Source organism: Dendronephthya gigantea, unplaced genomic scaffold (assembly GCF_004324835.1).
Source record: "Dendronephthya gigantea isolate DGI-Jeju-01 unplaced genomic scaffold, DenGig_1.0 000315F, whole genome shotgun sequence".
Lineage (NCBI taxonomy): Eukaryota > Metazoa > Cnidaria > Anthozoa > Malacalcyonacea > Nephtheidae > Dendronephthya > Dendronephthya gigantea.
Window position 1 is genome coordinate 104,155 of NW_021163325.1, and position 6,352 is coordinate 110,506.

Here is a 6,352-nt window from a genome sequence, read left to right on the forward strand (position 1 = left end):
TTGTTTTAATTCGATCGTATATCTCGTCTATTTCTATGTCTATTTGTAACACTTTTTGGTGAAAGAGCTTCAGCACACTTGCTTGCATACATTTGGAGCATTCCTGGCAATGGTTTTTGTCGCATGTACGAGAAGTCGAAGCGCGACAGGAAACTTTTTCGTATTTCAAGTATTTAACCCCGGCTGTCCTACTCTCCTCTCTCTCTGGCTATGCTAAATTGGTCGAGTACTTACTCGAACGTTATTGCAGATATTTCCAATGATAAGTTAAGTGTAATTGGTGACCTTCTCAATTTTTTTACTGCTCCTATGATAATACTTAGACATGTATGAAACGTAAAATCTACCAAAACTTCTTTGTGTTTTTGGAAGAAGATTGTCTAGATAGAGAGGATGCGTAGATATTTTACGCTTTTGCTGATTATTATGAATATTTTCGCTGAATATTTCCCGATAGCAAAGGCAATATTTGTCTCAGTTTTTTTGAACATGCAAGTGAATTGACTGATTTGTTCGCTTATTTCTTTGTAAGAAACGTCCACAAATTTCTAAATTTGTTATATTCACCTGCTGGTGAATATAACAGCATAATACGTCAAATTTCATTAATCAGAATGTCGGATTTGTTATATTGAACTTTGACTTGTCAACGGTTCTTTTAAGCTGACCTCTCGCACCAAAACTTTTCAAAACTTTCTTTGTTAATGGCAATTATCGTTGCACATAATGATAAAAGCTCAGCGCACACTACAAAAAGTTACACGCAAAATTGTCACTCGTAGCAAATTAGTTGCCACAATTTTTTCGTGTGCGAGGAAGAATTGCGGTATTTTTATCAGTCGTGACTAATTTACCTGATATCAAACATGTTTGATATTTTTTGCCACGAGTAACAAAATTTCCTAATGTGCGGTGAGCAAACGACAAATTCTTCTGAAACCAAGTAAAACACGCATGCGTGTCATGACACAAACAATCTGTATTGCCAGGAATGACAAGTTTGCATGTTTATTTCGCCGGTGTGTGCTGGGCTCAAGATAAAAAATAATAAGAAAGCAATCAGGCTCTCAAAAATAAAAAATGCGTACACGCTTATTCCCCTAGAATAGTATCTGCATGTACTTCGTGCTTACTGCGTACACCCACAGTACGTATGCAGTACTCCAGGCATGCTCAGAAGGGACTTCGTGCATATAATACCTACTAGAAATACCACCATGCAGTAACTGCAGTAACAAAATATTGCCAGAGCTAGCCAGACCTAACTTTCTAAGGCTATGTTTTTGAAATGACTTGTGTGAAGCCTATACTGAGCTTACGAGTGTTGTTTCAATTTTTTTCGGAAACAAACACAGTCGTAAAGGTGAAGTTGCGTTGCGTTGGCTAAATCTTCAAAACGTCAAAACAGCACAAATAAAATAAATAACCAAGCAGTTGACGTCAAATGTTGTTTTTCGATTATTGAATTTATGCAGTGATTGCGGTCGACTCTATAAAAGTTTTAAAATGATATTAGTTATGTTAAAACACCGAATTACGCGTTTAAGAACTCTGTTTTAAGTTAAAACGATGATGTAAAGCCTTAAATAGTCGGTTATGTCTTCGCAAAACCGATCAAAACGACATACTGTACCGAAGTCATAAAATATATTCGTACAGCAAACACGAAATAAACCTCGAAATAAACGAAGTAGTAACCTACCATTTCAAGGATTATAAACTACGAGCTGCTCCTTTTCACCGCTAACTCTCCCAGTTCTGATTATATTTTAAACTCTTCCCAGTGTTTGTACTGATTTTATTTGATTCCACATTTCATCTTGTGTTTTGGAAACATTTTTTTTAAAAAAAATAGTTTGCAAAAATTAATGACAGTTAAACTGCTGACGTTTTTCACTGAAACACAAACGTTTCGTCTTAGCCAATCAAGAAGTTGCTAACTAATAGTCTACACTCGTTCAATTTTTGAACGTCCATGGTCCATCACATTTTCGGTAACTTTGTATTCCGTTATGTTCTGTCACAATACCCGGGTGTAATTAATCTCCCAGCGGAATTAGTACCCTCGCAGCACGCTCTGCGCCCGCTCAGGGACAATATATTTGCCATCAAAAAGAGTTACTAGGACCGTGTTAATGACAGTTAAAACAGCGTGTACATTAAGTTCGGAACAATAATTTCACAACTTCACAAATAATATCACAAATTCAAAACTTCAAATTGCGTGTATGATTTGCAACTTAAACTTGACATTCATGCATTCATGCAGGAAGTAAATGATTCATTGCGCTCAAATTTCAAGGTTTTCATTGACTCTTGCAAGGTATCTACCGGGACTAGCGTTGTTGTGAACACTGGATTGCGAGCTATATTTTATTGAAGATTGACCTGAAGTTCAGTGAACCCTGCCGAGTGCTCTGTAAAGTCACCTATCTGCCCAATGCAAGAACATTGTGGCAAGACTTTGCACCGGCATCGCAAAAGCGTAGGTTCGATTCCTGCTGGAGGACCAATCGTTGACTCATTTTCCATCAACTTATCCTGCCTTGAATTTGAAGTGTGTATAATTTCACTCGAGATTAAGACCCTTTGAACCTTTGGAATTATACACACTTCAACAATTATACAAATACATTGGTACCTTCTGCTATACCTTGCAACCCAAAACTTAATCATGAAATTAATTATTCATTACATCTAAATAATTTATTATATTTAACTATAATTTTATCGCTTATCATATTTCTAATCCTCTCTTATAAATACAGCTGCATGCATGCTTTCGATGTATAACCTATAGCTATTTTACCATGACGATGACGAAAAATTAATAGAAGCATGCATGCATGGATGAAAAAAAAATTAATACTGTTAGTGATTTTTAGAGATAGCTTTTATTTTTGTGCTTGTAAACCATTTATTATTTTGATATTGTGGAATATATGTTCAGTTAGTATATATACAAGCTTTATTAGACAGAGGGGATATAGTTCAAACAGAGCTTTGGTATGTTGGATTGGATTTTAGATTTTGTGTTGTTTGAGCCTTTGAGGGTTCTTAAATTCTGGTGTAAGAAACGACCGTTACAACTTACAATTATTATAACCTGGACAGGAGAATTGTATACTAAAGAGCTTGAATGTTTTTCAGGAGTTTTACCTTTGCATGAAATAAAAACATTGCTATAAAACTCTCCAGTTAATAATAAGTTGGCGTCTTAGGGGCTGTTTACACGAGCCCTAAAAGAAGGGCTCGGCTGTTTGTCATCTGTCGTTTGCATGAGAAATATCTCCCCCTCTTGCTAGGGGTGCATGGCTCGCTCGCGAAAACATCATTGAATGGCTTCATGCATGCGAGTCGCTCATTCATTATGTGTCCGAAATCATATTTATTTAAATAAATTGTCGAATACCGACCAGTAGGCCACTGGTTCACAATTGTGCATTTCTTTATCGCTATATCAAAGAGAAAACTACTGAATAACTTTAAAAAGTTCAATTTTTCTTCCGTGCATATACGCATGAGAAATATCTTCCCTCTTGCTAGCTCTGCATGGCTCGCTCACTAAACGGCATTGAATGGCTTCTTGCACGTGGGACGCTCATTCAATATCTGTCCGAAATCATATTTAGTCAGATAAATTGTCGAACACCGACCAACAGACGATTGGAGTACAGTATATGCGGATAAATGCGTACAGTATATTTGTAATTTAAAACTGAATTTGAATAATTGTTTGATACAGAGACGACTGTTTTCACTTAGGCCTACTATGAGGGCAGCCGTCTTGCTGAACAGCGCTGGATGAATAATGAAATATAGGGTCTTTTCTTTGAAATGCGTTATTAAATGCGCGGTAAAAGCTTTACGATCCATTTTTAGGTAAAACTGGTCACTTGCTGCTTTTGAATTATAATAAAGGCCAATCATGCAAGCAGGTGCGTATATTTGTCCGCTTTCTTTTTAAACGCTTTTTGTTATATCACATGCAGTGATGTTGCAAGTTTAGGCGTTGTAGAATTCCGTGTAAAAATCTTCATGCAAGTCTTCAGTTTGAATAGTTTGATGTGTTTGATTAAATGTTATAAATGTGATCTCTCAATGTCTATGTTCACTGCACTTATACAGGAAACGTCACTAATTTTTAGCTTTGTCGTTGGTAATCGTGATTAATTTTTTATTCCTAGGGCTGTGTTTCCTTGCGGCACTAACCACAGTTTGTTTTCTGCCGAGTTCTGTCGGCGCGTATCACGGTGAGCTTTTTCTGCAGTACATATTTTTGAATAAGATTTGTACCTTATTAATTTATTTGAAAGCCTTTATAATTAGCTATTATGCAAAGACCAACCGACTAAGAACTCATCCATGCAGCCAGTCTCTTCTAATAACTTCGCATCAAATGTGGGACACTAAGAAGTAAGAACACCGCTGAAATTGTTGTTAATGATGTTTCAACCCGACAATCTAATCAGTGGTTCACAATTATGCATTTCTGTATTGCTATCAAAGAGAAAACTATTGAATAACTTTAAAAAGTTCAATCTATTTTTGAAACTTCGTTTACAGACGATTTGTTTTTGTCGCAGTACGAGCAGGCTTTAAATCTTTTGTGCAGGACATATTTTGCTATTTTGTATTGAGTATTAAAAATTAAGTATTACTAATTTCCACCGTCACGATTTTAAGTGCTTATAGTGCGTCACCAGTTATTATATCGACCATATACTGACTCTCTTACCGAAGGTCGAAATGACGAGAAGTGTCCTTGTCTATGTGTTTAGGCAGTTGCTAAACCACATTAATTTATAGCTACAAACTGTATTAACTTGCATCATTTTATAAAATCGATGCATTGAAATTTTAGTCCAAGATGTGTTCAAGGGAAAGAAGAATTAATTACACGGCCTAATTTTCAATTCAAAAAATATTAATAAACAACGCCATTGGTTATTCATTAAGCATATTTTTTCATCAAATCCATGCACCAAAATATTTGCAAAACATATTCCAGTTACTGCATATTGAAAGAAACCGCTTGTAAACTTGGACAAAATATCACGTTTGTTCACAAAGCACCTTGCAGTGTGGAGCTAAATTAATTATATTTTGACAGAAAGTTCAATGTCACTTAGATATGTTGCAAGCCATTCTTGACTGCATGACTGTCATACAATATATATGATGTCCAAAGATTCGTTTAACCGCTTAATCTCCCATCTTAGATTTCAAGTCAAAGAAGTGTGCCATTCGTTGTTCCAGAAAACGACTCCCTCCAGCATGTGGATGAGATGGCGAAACATATCCCAATTATTTCATATTAAAAGAAACCGCTTGTGAACTTGGACAAAATATCACATTCGTTCACAGAGGACCTTGCAGTAAGCAGCTAAATTGATTATATTTTGCCAGAATGTTCAATGTCACTTAGACATGTTGCATGCCATTCTTGACTGCATGACTGTCATAAAATATTAAATCCCAAGATTCGTTTGACCGCTTAATCTCCCTCCTTAGAAACTAAGCCAAAGACGTGTGCCGTTGCTTGTCCCAAAATACTGCTTCCTTCAGTATGTGGATTAGATGGCAATACATATCCCAATTACTGCATATTGGAAGAGACTGCTTGTCAATTCAAAGAGACTGTCGCGGTTGCAGGCAAAGCACCTTGCAGAAAGTGAAATGTATCACCAATAAAGCTTTTTACTATAGTTTTTACGGTTACAAAGGATTTGGTAAATTTAATTAACTTTTTTCAGTATGTAATTAACACCTAAGTGTCAAGTATACCAAAGAAATAGGAATTAAGATCATTTGCATCAAACATTGCTTTCTTCATATCTACTACCTACGGGTCGTACATTGGTTGAAAAAAAAATCCTTGCAGAACTTCCCACCGCAAAGTTTGCTGAATTGTAAATGTATTTACTCTAGAACCAAAGTGCCAAACTGCATGCACAAAAGAAAACAAACCTCATTGTGGTACAGATGGTAAAACATATGGTAACCCGTGTAAACTGAGAGCCGCCTTGTGTGAGAGTGATGGAGAAGTGAGACTGGATCATCATGGAAAGTGTGGTATGTATATTACCCCTCAAATTCTAATTTCTCCTATATATTCAGTTATCCCAAGGGGTATTCCAAACAATCCTCTGGACTGTATGATATCACGTAATATGATATCAAAGGATTCGTTTGATCGCTTAATCTCCCTCCTTAGAAACTAAGCCAAAGACATGTGCCGTTGCTTGTCCCAAAATTCTGCTTCCTTCAGTATGTGGATTAGATGGCAATACATATCCCAATTACTGCATATTGGAAAAGACTGCTTGTCAATTCAAACAGACTTACACGG

General features: G+C 36.2%; 1 long non-coding RNA gene across 1 annotated transcript; it reads left to right on the forward strand.

Annotated features, from left to right (window-relative positions):
* Positions 1-4,185: 4,185 nt before the first annotated feature.
* Positions 4,186-5,681, forward strand: LOC114541875. Its single transcript, XR_003689388.1, has 3 exons — positions 4,186-4,253; positions 5,223-5,378; positions 5,515-5,681. It is a non-coding gene; the product is annotated as an uncharacterized LOC114541875 (long non-coding RNA).
* Positions 5,682-6,352: the final 671 nt, after the last annotated feature.